General features: G+C 34.7%; 1 long non-coding RNA gene across 4 annotated transcripts; it reads right to left on the bottom strand.

The window, feature by feature from the left end:
* Window positions 1-542: 542 nt before the first annotated feature.
* Window positions 543-11,681, bottom strand: LOC103886165. Of its 4 annotated transcripts, XR_002523283.2 has the most exons (7): window positions 5,852-6,516; window positions 5,558-5,701; window positions 5,352-5,468; window positions 3,026-3,066; window positions 1,414-1,535; window positions 1,248-1,313; window positions 543-578 (listed from the first exon to the last, which is right to left on the bottom strand). It is a non-coding gene; the product is annotated as an uncharacterized LOC103886165 (long non-coding RNA). The 4 variants fall into 4 exon arrangements; XR_649608.4 differs by having other exon boundaries at window positions 3,026-5,468; window positions 5,852-6,517; XR_002523282.2 differs by lacking the exons at window positions 543-578; window positions 1,248-1,313; window positions 1,414-1,535; window positions 3,026-3,066; window positions 5,852-6,516 and adding an exon at window positions 11,302-11,681 and having other exon boundaries at window positions 4,293-5,468.
* Between the last annotated feature and the right edge of the window lie 756 nt (window positions 11,682-12,437).

Below are 12,437 nucleotides of genomic sequence, written 5' to 3'. Positions count from 1 at the left end.
ATAGCTTGTTAAAATGCTTTGAGGCAGTAAACAGTAGAAATGTATGCTGTATATATATATATACACAAATTGTTTGATTATTTTAAGTGAAGTGATTGGATGTTAATTGCTTGCAATGGGTAAATTCATTCAAAACAGTTAAGTCTTCTGTGTGTATTAAAAAACTACAAAATCAAAATAACAATATTGGAAGCTCCATATGATGCTACTCCCTTACTAAAAATATTTAACAACAAGCAATGTATTTTATATTGTACTCAGAAGGATTGTAATCCAATTTCTAGTTTAAAAAAAAAAAAATCAGGCCTGGTGGTGTCTCACATCTGTAATCCCAGTGCTTTTGGAGGTCAAGATGGAAAAATTGCTTGAGGTCAGGAGTTCAAGACTAGCCTGGGCAACATAGTGAGACCCCATCTCTACAATTTTTTAAAAAATAGCAATGCATAGTGGCATGCACCTGTCGTCCCAGCTACTTGGGAGGTTAAGTGGGAGGATTTGCTGAGCCCAGAAGTTTGAGACTTCAGTGAGTTACGATCGTACCACTGTACTCCAGACTGGGCAACAGAGCAAGACTTCATCTAAAAGAAAATCAAAAAACAACAGAAAATCATGCTTTATTTCTAGATAATTTGTTGATATTGGTTATCTACTGCATTAGGATATAAGTTCAGCCTAAATTTAAAATGGCTTATACAAGATAGACATAATTATGTAGGCTGACAGAGTAGGTCTTCTGTTTAAAAATTACCAGGTATCTAGGCTCCTTGTTGTTGTTTCTTTCTACCAACCCTAAAGTGTCACACCTTTCCTTTGAAAGCATTAGCTGGAAGTTGTACACATTACTTTCATTTATACTCCCATGAACAGACCTTGATCATATGGCTACACCTAGTTCTAAGGGAGGCTGCCAAGTAGTCTATATGCAGAACAGGCATGGCCCAAATAAAGATTGTGAGAATAAGGAGCAATCTCTGTCATAAGAAATGAATGTAATAAAAGCTCACAAATGTATACAATTAAATTCCATTTAAAAGTCCATTTCATATCTACATAATTAAGAATTTAGAGCCTCTATGTTAAGGGGTCATAACTGAATTCCAAACGGGAAGTAATAGAGAACATTTGAAATTTTTTCAATATGACTTTGAATATTTTACAAAGTAATACAAGTTCAGTGGAGCCAAACTTTACTGGAACATGCTACACACAAAATTTATCATTGAAAAACAGAGGTTTCATTTACTTACACTCTTTCCTGTGTTGGGCATTGATGATCACCCGGTATTCTTTCTTCCTTTTTGCTCTTCCTTTTCCTAAATAACTCCAAATTAATTCACCTATGCACATGAGAAGCCCTCCCCCCCCCCCCCCCACACACACACACTGGGCAAACACAAAGCCCACAAATCTCACATGTCAAAGAAACCAGCCTTTGTATAAACTGTTGTTGTAGGCAGCAGAGTAGAGAGACTGAAAGAACTGGAATACTCGATGACAAGGTTAAGCTGCTGAATCAGCTCACCTTGATGCCATCTCTGGAAGATAATAAATTTTCAATCACTTGCTTCACAAACATGCTAACTGATACGTACTTTTCTAGATAACTTTTTTCATTACTTTCAGGAATACTGAGCAATATGACTTCTAGAATTCAGATAAGCTAGATTTACAACTCTGAAATGCAAAATTTTCAAAAAAAAAAAATCAAAATTTCATGAAACAATCCCATATACATTTTGAATGAGTTTGGATGAGACTAACATGATACAATTTAAGTTTAAGATTAAACAAATCAAAATATTTTAATTTTTAAAATATTGGTTTCATTAAGAATTCACTAAAACCCATGTAATTCCTCATCTAATAATGTAACAGTGTGACTCTCTGAAGTTCAATTGAGTACAAAATCAATGGCAGATGCTTGTTTTTTCAGCCCTAGGGAACTGTTTTCCTGCTAATGTGTGTCTACTAACATATTTTTAAGACTTTTTTTTCTTTTTGCAGCAGCAGCAGCAGCAGCAGCAGTAGCAGCAGGCTTATCTTTTCCATAAGAAGAATCCCGGAAGCTTATCTATCTTCACCAGGGCAGAAGTACTGCATTTTTCAAATGGAATTTCAAATGTTCTCACTTTGCAACAGAAATTGTTCTTAAAAGGTCTTGGAATAGATAGATTATATTGTAAACAAGCAGTTATTTCCCTCAATTAAAGAAGAAACTATTGTACACTATTTGACTGATTTTTTCCTCAACTTTCTTCCTTTCATTTCATTATTATTCTTGATTTGATTATAATTTATTATATTTTATATCTCAAGACATATAAAAATTGTCAGTGTTAAGTTTTTAAAAGCAGTAAAAGGGAAAGATGTTTAAAACCTCTGAATAAAAAAAATGAAGTAATATTAATGTGATTCAATGTCAATTGCTTGAATAAAACAGATGATTCAATCATTTCTAAACGAAATATATTTTGAGTTAAAATAATTCTAATAGAAAAAAAGAAGGCCTCCTACAGGAATGTATAGAGACATGTATTGGCTACTTATAATTTCATGGAGTACATACAGAGTATTTCTCAACTCACAGCAATTCATCAGAAATGGGTTCCCTACATATTAAATACTAAATGCAAAAAAAGCATTGATACATTCTATTTAATAAAACAGAGGCTAGCAAATCATACAAATGATTGAAACAAACAAAAAGTTGATATTACAGCTTTTCATTTCACAAAGCATAAAGAAATAGAAATTGCAGATGATAAATGACAAAATTATGCATCTTGTTTGAACATATGGAAAGGTTAACTTTTTCTTTATTAAACTTGTAAATAAATAAAGACTATTAATACATTCCAAATAAATCAGTAGTGTTTTCCAAAATCATCACAATAAGATACCAATAATAAGCAGTTGGTTAAAAGCATAAAACCAGAATGCCAGGGTTTAAGCCTTGGCTCTACCATGTATTAACTGTGCGCCGTTAGTCAAATTAATGAACTTTTATAGACCTCAGTTTCCTCACCTGCAAGATCGAATGATGATAAGAGTAGATAGTTCATGGGGCTGTTATGAGGATTAAAGAATACATATAGGTAAGTATGTAGAACACTGTATGTGCTCAAAAAATTATTAGTAACTTCATATGCATAAAAATTTTTTAATTCGCTCTCTCTGTATAACAATGGTCAATTAAAAGCATACTTCCATGTTTTTGTTTCAACTTTTAACAGTCATACCAATATATAATGATAAACAATTCTTTTAAAATGACTGTTAAAAATAAAATTTAAAACTTCAGTCTGTTCTTACCTGTCTAAATGTTTATTTCTCCAGCTCTATGTTTTTAAAATAATGACTACACTAGTGATATTCATGAAGTGTAAATGCAGTTCAACTAGGTGAAAATCTTTTTTAATACATTCATTACATTTAATATATGTGAACCACTTACTTTGCACTTCATAAAAAACTAATGTTTACTATTTTCAACCAGTATATGGGTCATATTGTTTTTAGACAACTATTTCTCTTTGACTTAAATAAACAGAGAATTCATTTGCATTTGTGATTTAATTACATTTATTCTGCTCCCAAAATTATAAGTATTAAGTTGCTACAGTATGTCCACACGAGATATTTTACAACCCATTTGGAACTCAAATATTTTTTCATAATCAACAAACATTTACTGCATGCCAGTCAGATTTAGGACATCTCTTGGGCTCCAATCAAATTATACAAAGAGCTTAGAACTGAAAGAACCTCAGGACATGCTGGACAACTCTCTTCTTGCATAGGTGAAGAAACTGATGTACACAAAATGACTTACATGCAGAGAAGAAGAGCCAAGATTACTGAATTTAGTCAGGGAGGTAATTCATATTTCAGGCAAATGCTTGATGTTTTCAGGGTCCCTGTCTTTAAGTTATGGCCAAGTTACTAGAAAACTGGCTTCTCTGTAGAACAGTTAATAGATTTTATTTTAAAGGCATTGCTATGGCCTTTTATAAAGTTGTATTGAAACCTGCAGAAGGTCATGTCTTCAATTCCACTAAAGATACAGCACTATTAATAGACAAAAAAAGAAAATTGGTGATATCCATAGCCCTATCTAAAGTTTGTGATGGAATTATTATGTTATCCTGATTAAAAAAAAAAATTGCTCTCCTTTGGTCAATCTGCCCCAGCTATTATCTGAGAACATCTAATCAAAAAGTGCTGGGCGACATGTTCTAACAAGAAAAGATGCAGTTGTGAGTTATTAGCTGTTGGTTGGCCCTTTATTTACAATAAGGAAAAAAAAAAAAAAAACTGCAATAAGATATTCTTTACAATAAGATAACCTTGAATTCAGGCATATTTCTTGGGACACTGGCAATTTTAAACTTTTAATCAATAAGGATATTTTTATAATCTATCTTCATTTTACTTTATGCTCAATGACAATTAGGGAACAATCTTTTCATAAGAGCAAAGACTTACCATTCTACCTAATGAAATAACTGTGTGAATGTCAAACCCTAGAATTCTATAGGAAACTTTACTTTTTTTTCTGTTCCTTTTTCAACTAAAATTTCTGATTAATTGCCTTAATCTCCAATTCTCTTTATTGATATAAATTCAACCACAGAATAAGCAGGAATTTAAGAGCACTTAAAATGAAGAGAATTTCCACGCCTCCCTGACTCCAATTTGACAAAATGGATTTCTTTCTTTTGCTATTTCTTAAGATCTATTTATATCAATCCAATTATTAAAAATAGCATGGACACTTAAATACAAATTTGGCAAAATATTTATATTCAAATAATCTTAATATGAACACAATAATTTGTTACTCTCTCTTCTTTTGCCACACTAGAAAGACAGTATACCATTCCCATATCTCACAGAACATTTTAAGTATTAAGCTGTCTGGTGCAAAAAAAGAGGTAAACAATATCATTGGTGGTAACAATTCAGATTCTAGTTTTAATGAGTATCAATGTCAAATGTGAAAAAAATAATAGAAGGAAGGTGGAGTTTAAGACAGGATGTGGAGTTCATTCCTCTGAACATGAAATAAGAGGAGTCTAAGGAGGACCCAGAGCAGTAGGAAACTTGCTGCTTATTCCTGACAGAATTCCTGAAGGAAAGACCCTGAAATTGAAGAGAAGAATGTCTGTGTGGTCCAACTGAGAAGGTTAGACTAAAGGCCCAAATCAGCCAAACTGAGTTTATTGCTGGGTTGACCATTGTTCTTTGGTCTAAGAATAACACAAAAGCAGCATTAAGCCGATAGACCTGAAGAAGCCATTCTCGGTGGTATTCAGTATTGATAGATGATTAATGGCTTGAAATTCTCCTACCTCTAAACCATGGCACAATCCTCATTGAGCCTTGGGAAGAAGTTTTGTTTCATCGTTTACTGGGTGTTCAGGCTGTGCTGCAGGACAGAATATTGTTAAAAGGCAGGTAAATGCCACCTAGGGGGTGAAAAAAAATGTATGATTCAAGGTCACTGAGAAAAGACAACACACACACACCAGGCTCAAGAAGTGCAGCATCTACTCACAGTAAGAGAGGAAAGAGTGCACTAAATCCATCCCCTTGTAATGCATCTGTCTCTCACAGCTAGTGGACTATGCCACAGCAGTGTGGCTTTATATACTCCACTTGGTGCTGCAGTGGAGGGAACTCGACCTCTCCTCTACGGTATCTGAAAAAAAATTGTGGAGAGAGGACATGCCTGAGGACTATTGAAACACCCACTTAAGCAGAACAAAGAACTACACATTGAGTCTGAAACAGCAAAACATATTCCCACATAAGGCCATAAGCCCAGTACTTCCTGTGTGGGCCCCCTTACCTACTGGTAAGGAAGGGTTCCACGCCCATTCTTATGTGGCCCAGTGGGAGTGAAAAGACTACACACAGGAGAATGTCTTTCCCAATATGCTTCAAAAAGCATAGCTGTATTATGACATCATCAATTTAGCTCTTCTGAATAAATTTGATGTCTCCTGCTGAAGTTGAAACCTAAACACACTTTGGAGATAGCTGAAGCCAATAACGAAATAGTTTCCCTCTCTAGTGTTTTTATTCTGGTATTTGATTTTGCTCCTTCTTCTTTACAATCAGCTTCCCCGATTAAAATTTAAAATCCATTCTATTTTCCTAAATATCTTTAACCAGTGTCTGTTCAAAGTGCATGACTAACATTTATTTAAATGTGATGACCATCTACTTCTATTTTACTTCTTTCACAAATTTCTTGACATCTTCACTGCTTTTACTTCCATTACTTTTACAGTCACTTTTACTTCTCGCTACTTCTCCTTGACATTCTGAAATCTGCTTCAGTTGATGTCGATGGAAACTAATATGTCAAAAAAGATGTATTTGTACAAAAAGGCCACTGATTATATACACCCACATATCCTAAGAATGTTTTGCTTCTCTACTAAAAATACAAAAAACTAGCCGGGCGTGGTGGCGGGCGCCTGTAGTCCCAGCTACTCGGAGGCTGAGGCAGGAGAATGGCGTGAACCTGGGAGGCGGAGCTTGCAGTGAGCCGAGATCGCGCCACTGCACTCCAGCCTGGATGACACAGCGCGAGACTCCGTCTCAAAAAAAAAAAAAAAAAAAAAAAAAAAATGTTTTGCTTATTATCAATGACTCTTTATAACTGTCTCTTTTCCTCATTCTTCCTTCATCATCCTGTTTCTGCTAACCTGTTGATTTTCAAAATGTGTGTGGACGCACAGCTATACACCTACACACACAAACACACACAGCTGTGTACCCACACATACACATACACACACATTGAACCAGTTTGCCCATTTTGACTTAGTGATTTACTGTGACTATTTTTATAGAAAAAATATTCAAGATCAACTGTGAATCATAAGTCTCTAAACTTATAACATAGGTTCACAAGCTCACATAATTTTATAGCCAGTCTATGCTAATTGCTTGATAGACTGAATTCAGAAAATAAATGGTTTAAATGCTGGTAATTTAAAAATAGTTTTTGCTACTTTATTCCAGGCTATAATGATTATTTGGAGGGCCTATCTATGCTGGTGGCAGTTACTAGTTATCAATAATTAAGCCCCTTTGGGCTATAAGGGATTAACCACTTCTTAACTTCCTCTTAATCATTTATCTTGAACTCTCTTGATCTACCTCTCCTTTGAGAAAAAAAAAGTTCTCTTTCTATCACAGAGCAATATTAATCACACAGGAATAGAAAATCTTCTCATTAAAGCTCTGAAGCTCATTAGAGAAGTTTAAGTTATTCTAACAGTTCTGTGATATTGTTGTATCCATGTAACGAAGAGTGCTGACTTCCTTGCCAGTCAATTGTCTTGTAGGAGCTGACCTAAAAACTGAAGTACATGTCCTATGCTGTGTGGAAGATAGAGTTTTAGCTGATTTTATTAAAGCAAATAATTAAAAATTTATCTGCCAAAATACTATTCTTCTCTTAGTGCCATTACATTAGCACATGCTTGTAAGCATGTTTCAGATATGCTTTATTTTAATACAAGTGATGTGTTTCTGAAAAGTCGGGGGATGGAACTCATCTGAAGTACAGAGATTTCAGACTAAAGGAAATCTATGCAAAATAGTTTGTCAACTGAAGCATCATGAGGTAAACAGCTATCCCTTAATGTATGTTTTCTTGTAAAAATCATTGTGGTAGCACAAAAATAATAATATTCTACAAAGCTGAAAGAATATCAGCAAGACACAATCTAGAATGTCAGAAAGGAAAGGAAGAAAGCAAAAAGGCAGAAGAAATAGGACACACAGACTTGTAAGGCAATGTAAGGATGGGGACAGGGGAAAGACAGAAACTCACCTTCAGAAAGCAAGCCCACCTAAAACTGATTAGCAAGGAATTTTGGAAATCATCTGAAGCAATGGTGAGCAATGACGGATGCCATTTAAAAAAGGAAAAAAAGACTCCTATGTTACCTACAAAGTAGAATGTTTACAAATGAAAGATTTCCTCTCTTATGCAGTCCCTGAAGTAGAAAAGGTATTCATGAAGCTGAGTATCAATTTTAAAGTTGTAGGTCTCTCAAACTAAATAGTAAATAGTATGACAAATGTTACTCATTTTTTACATTCCATGGGAACTGCTGGATTAAAGAAGCTAAACAAGTGTAATTTTCCACAAGCTTTTACTTTTCAGAGTTTAAGTATGTTAGCATATATGGTGAATCTTCAACAGAAAGATAAAGCATTTCCCAAATGTAAACCACATAAATTTTTGCTAAAATTATTTCCAGGTATTAAAGATCAAAGCATCAAAAATTACAAACAAAAATTGTACCTAAATATAAATTAAAATGATATGAAGGATAATGACATTAGGACAGCAGAAATAATTCAGTATAACAACCTGATTATATGTAATTTAAAATACCAAGATTTTGAGTACTTGTGGGACTGGACATAAATAGCTAGTGTAGAATAAAATGTCTTTCTTGACAATGCTCTGGAGAGGAAACAAAAGGTGCTACGTGTCAACTAGAAAAAGCAATGGTCTTGATTACTTCATGGGTCTCGAAGCATTAAGAAACATGCAGACAAATTAAATCTATAAGGTTGTTTGATATCTTCAGATTAAAATCTATGGGAAGGTTATAGTCACAAGTTTCAATAAGCTAGAGCAGAAAAAATAATAGACAGAAAAGGCTTAAATTCCAAGATGTGCCAAACTTTTGTAGTTTGCTTGGCATATCCCAAATATCAGGTACTTTATAAAATTTTCTGCATTATTTATATGTATTACTGCTTCATAAAACACAGTTCAGTATCATGATACATAAGCTGCATTATGAAAGCCTTAAACTTTTCAATTACCTAGACCAGATCAAATTTTAATGAACATGTGCCAATATGATTTGTGATGTTAAGCTAGACTTCTTGGTAAAAACCTAGGTTTTGACTTACACAAATAATGGATAGTGAATTAAAAAAAGGAAATTTGATAAGGAGCTAAGGGGTTCAGTTTTGACTCTGTTGGTCTGGAGGTGCCTGTGGGACATTAAGATGGGGATTTTCAGTAAGCAGTTGAATGTTCACATCTGAAATTCAAAAATAAGTTGGTCTAAAGGTAAATATTTGGAATTCATTAAGAATTTATGGTAATTGAAACAAAGGAAGTAGTGAAGACCAGTCAGATGGCCTGTTCAGGTGGGCAATATAGAGTGACATGAGAAGGCACTAAGACCAAAAAAAAAAGAAAAAAGAAAAAACCTGAAGAAGAAAAACTTATTATTTAATTCTTAGTCAGAGAAAGATAACAATTCTGGCTCACGCCTGTAATCCCAGTACTATGGGAGGCCGAGGGGGGTGGATCACAAGGTCAGGAGTTCAAGATCAGCCTGGCCAACATGGTGAAACTCCGTCTCTACTAAAAATACAAAAATTAGGCAGACATGGTAGTGCAAGCCTGTAGTCCCCAATACTTGGGAGACTGAAGCAGGAGAACTGTTTGAACCCGGGAGGCAGAGGTTGCAGTGAGCTGAGATCATGCCACTGCACTCCAGCCTGGGCAACAGCGCAAGAATCCATCTTGGAAAAAAAAAGAATGAATGAAAAATAAATAAATAAAAGAATTATTTATAGAATGATTACTTAAAGCAGCCAGGCATGGTGCCACGCACCTTTAGTTCCAGCTACTCAGGAGGCTGAGGCGGGAGGATTGTTTGAGCCCAGCTTAGGCAACATAGCAAGACCCTATCTTTAAAAAAATGACTTAAAGCTTCTCTTATATGAAAGTGCAGCACATTACTGGCTTTCATTTCAAGTTCATTTTCTCAGTACTTGCAAATAACACAAACACGACATACACACACAGACACACACAAATGCAGACTTTATAATTGTGGTTATGGTATAATAATATCATAATAGCAACAACTTTTATAGAATACATACCATGTGCCCAGCACTGTGCTGTTTTATATACAGTAAATGACTTAATCTTCTTAATAGCCTGTTCCAGTTATTTTTTACCATGTAATAAACTACTCCAAAACTTGGTGTCTTAAAACAACAACCATTATTTTATGATTAATGAAAGTGGGTCAAGAAATTGAGTTGGGTTAGAATGGGTGATACTAATTCTACACATGAAGTCAGATGAGATCACTAGATGCTGGTAGATCACATTCACCTGGTGGATGGGCTGTTATAAAGGATACCAGGAAGCTTAACACATGTGTCTCATGCCTTGCCTGGAATGGCCAAAAAGTTTAGCTCAGCTGGTAATGTTAACCAAAGAATCCACGCATGGATCTCCGGCAAGAGATCCCATGTCTCATGAGTCTCAGAGTAGTCAGACTTCTTATATAATGGCTAAAGGTTCAGAACAGTCACACTTCTTATGTGGCGGCTAAAGGCTCCAACAGAAAGATTTTTAAGAGCAGCATTCAAAAAGAGATCAGCAAAAGCTTCAGAGCTTCATATGATCTAGCCTCAAAAGTCTCACAGTATCACTTCCATTATAGTTTATTGGTTAAGAGTGTCACATATGCCAGCCCAGACTCAAAGGGATGAATATTAGACTCCATATTTCAAAAGGAAGAGTAGCAAAGTATTTATAGCAATCTATAATCTACCACAGAGTTCTGTTAGGTATATGTGAATATTATCCCTTTTTATAGATAAGAAAACTGAGTCCACTGTGGTTAACAAATTGTCAAGGTTTGTTAGTCAATAGCTAAACCAGTATTTAAAGATGGCAATTCTAACTCCAGTGCCTTAGCTCTAAACTGCTGTTTTAGAAATGCTTGATTGTGCACCATATTCAAGGAGCTATTTCATTTGTTAATCACTAGATTCAACGTAATTAGTAAAACTGTAAAATATTTGATAACTTGAAAGATATAAAGTAATTTTTAAAAAATATTAATGTATATAAAGCACTCATAAACTTAGAGAAAATACAGGACTTACTAACACATAGCCCTCAAGAAGTTTATAATTTAGTGGATGGCATGAGAGGCAAAAACATACAAAATAATTAAAACATAGTGTGATGCAAGTGCTGTAAAATAACTATACAGGGTCAGAGATGGAAAATACCGGAATTAGCTCTAATCTTTACGGACTGTGCTCTCTGCCATGAATATCCTCACAGTTCACCACTCAGCCACACAAACCCTGCAAGATTCAACCTCAAATGCCATAACGTACGGGAGGCCTTCCTGAATTGCCAAACTGTGTACAAGCACTCTATCCTCTAAACCTCTATTGCACACCATTTACATTTATCTCAGGGTACTCCTTTACCACCTTATACAGACTTGCCCTTGTCTAATCTCTCTTCTGTTCTCCAGCTCATTTGACTCTTGTTTAGCCTGTAGCCTAAAGAAAAAGAATCAATAATTACTTACAAATTAAAATGACAAATGAATCTATTAAAGAGTTATTGGACATCTACTCAATATTTATTTACTGTCTACTATATGCAAGTACTAGAAAATAGCGACATTAGTAAAATGGCCAAGCGTTTACAGAGTTGACAATATAGTTATCTATTAGATCTAAATCTAAACATTAAATTTCAAGGATTCACAGCATTAGAGTTACTGGTAGTCATGATAATTTATTAAATCGAATTTAAAGTGTAAAAAAAATGTACCTAACACAATTTATTTATTTATTTATTTTAAGAGATAAAGTCTCACTCTGTTGCCCGGACTGGAGTGCAGTGGTGTGATCTCGGCTCACTGCAGCTTCTGCATCCCCAGTTGAAGCGATTCTCCTGCCTCAGTCTACTGAGTAGCTGGGACAACAGGCGTGCGCCAGCACGCCCAGTTAATTTTTGTATTTTTAGTAGAGATGGGGTTTCACCATTTTGGCCAGGGTGGTCTCGATCTCTCGACCTCGTGATCATCCCACCTCCGCCTCCCAAAGTGCTGGGATTACAGGCGTGAGCCACCGCGACCGATCCCTAACGCAAATTTTTAAACTTCATTCTTTACAACCTACAAGGACCTAAACATTCAACTAATCTTACAAGCAGGGCCTATTTTTTGTCCAAATAGGGGTAAAGCTCTTCCCTCTTCATACAGCCATGTTGTTTGCAATTTTTTAAAAAGGTAGAACTGGTGAGTAGAAAACTAAGTAGTAGCTCAAGGGCTGAAAATTAATGATAACATTTGATTGCTAATAGCTTCAGAATATCAACAGTAGATCAATATCCTTATTAACACATGTAACTTAAATTCTATTTTACTTACTGTTTGAATTTATCATCACTACATTTTTTCATTAAACTACCATGAATGAAAAAAATATATTTCCATTAAAATGTTTAGCACAGATTTGTAAAAATTAAATTTTACTATTTTCAATTCATGATGATTTTGTCGATGATGCTGTCCTTTATTTAAATGAACAACAGCAATTTTCTAATTTGAAATAAA

Source organism: Papio anubis, chromosome 7 (genome assembly GCF_008728515.1).
Source record: "Papio anubis isolate 15944 chromosome 7, Panubis1.0, whole genome shotgun sequence".
Classification (NCBI taxonomy): domain Eukaryota; kingdom Metazoa; phylum Chordata; class Mammalia; order Primates; family Cercopithecidae; genus Papio; species Papio anubis.
The sequence above is the reverse complement of the archived record's forward strand: the minus strand, read 5'-3'. Positions and strand labels throughout refer to the sequence as shown.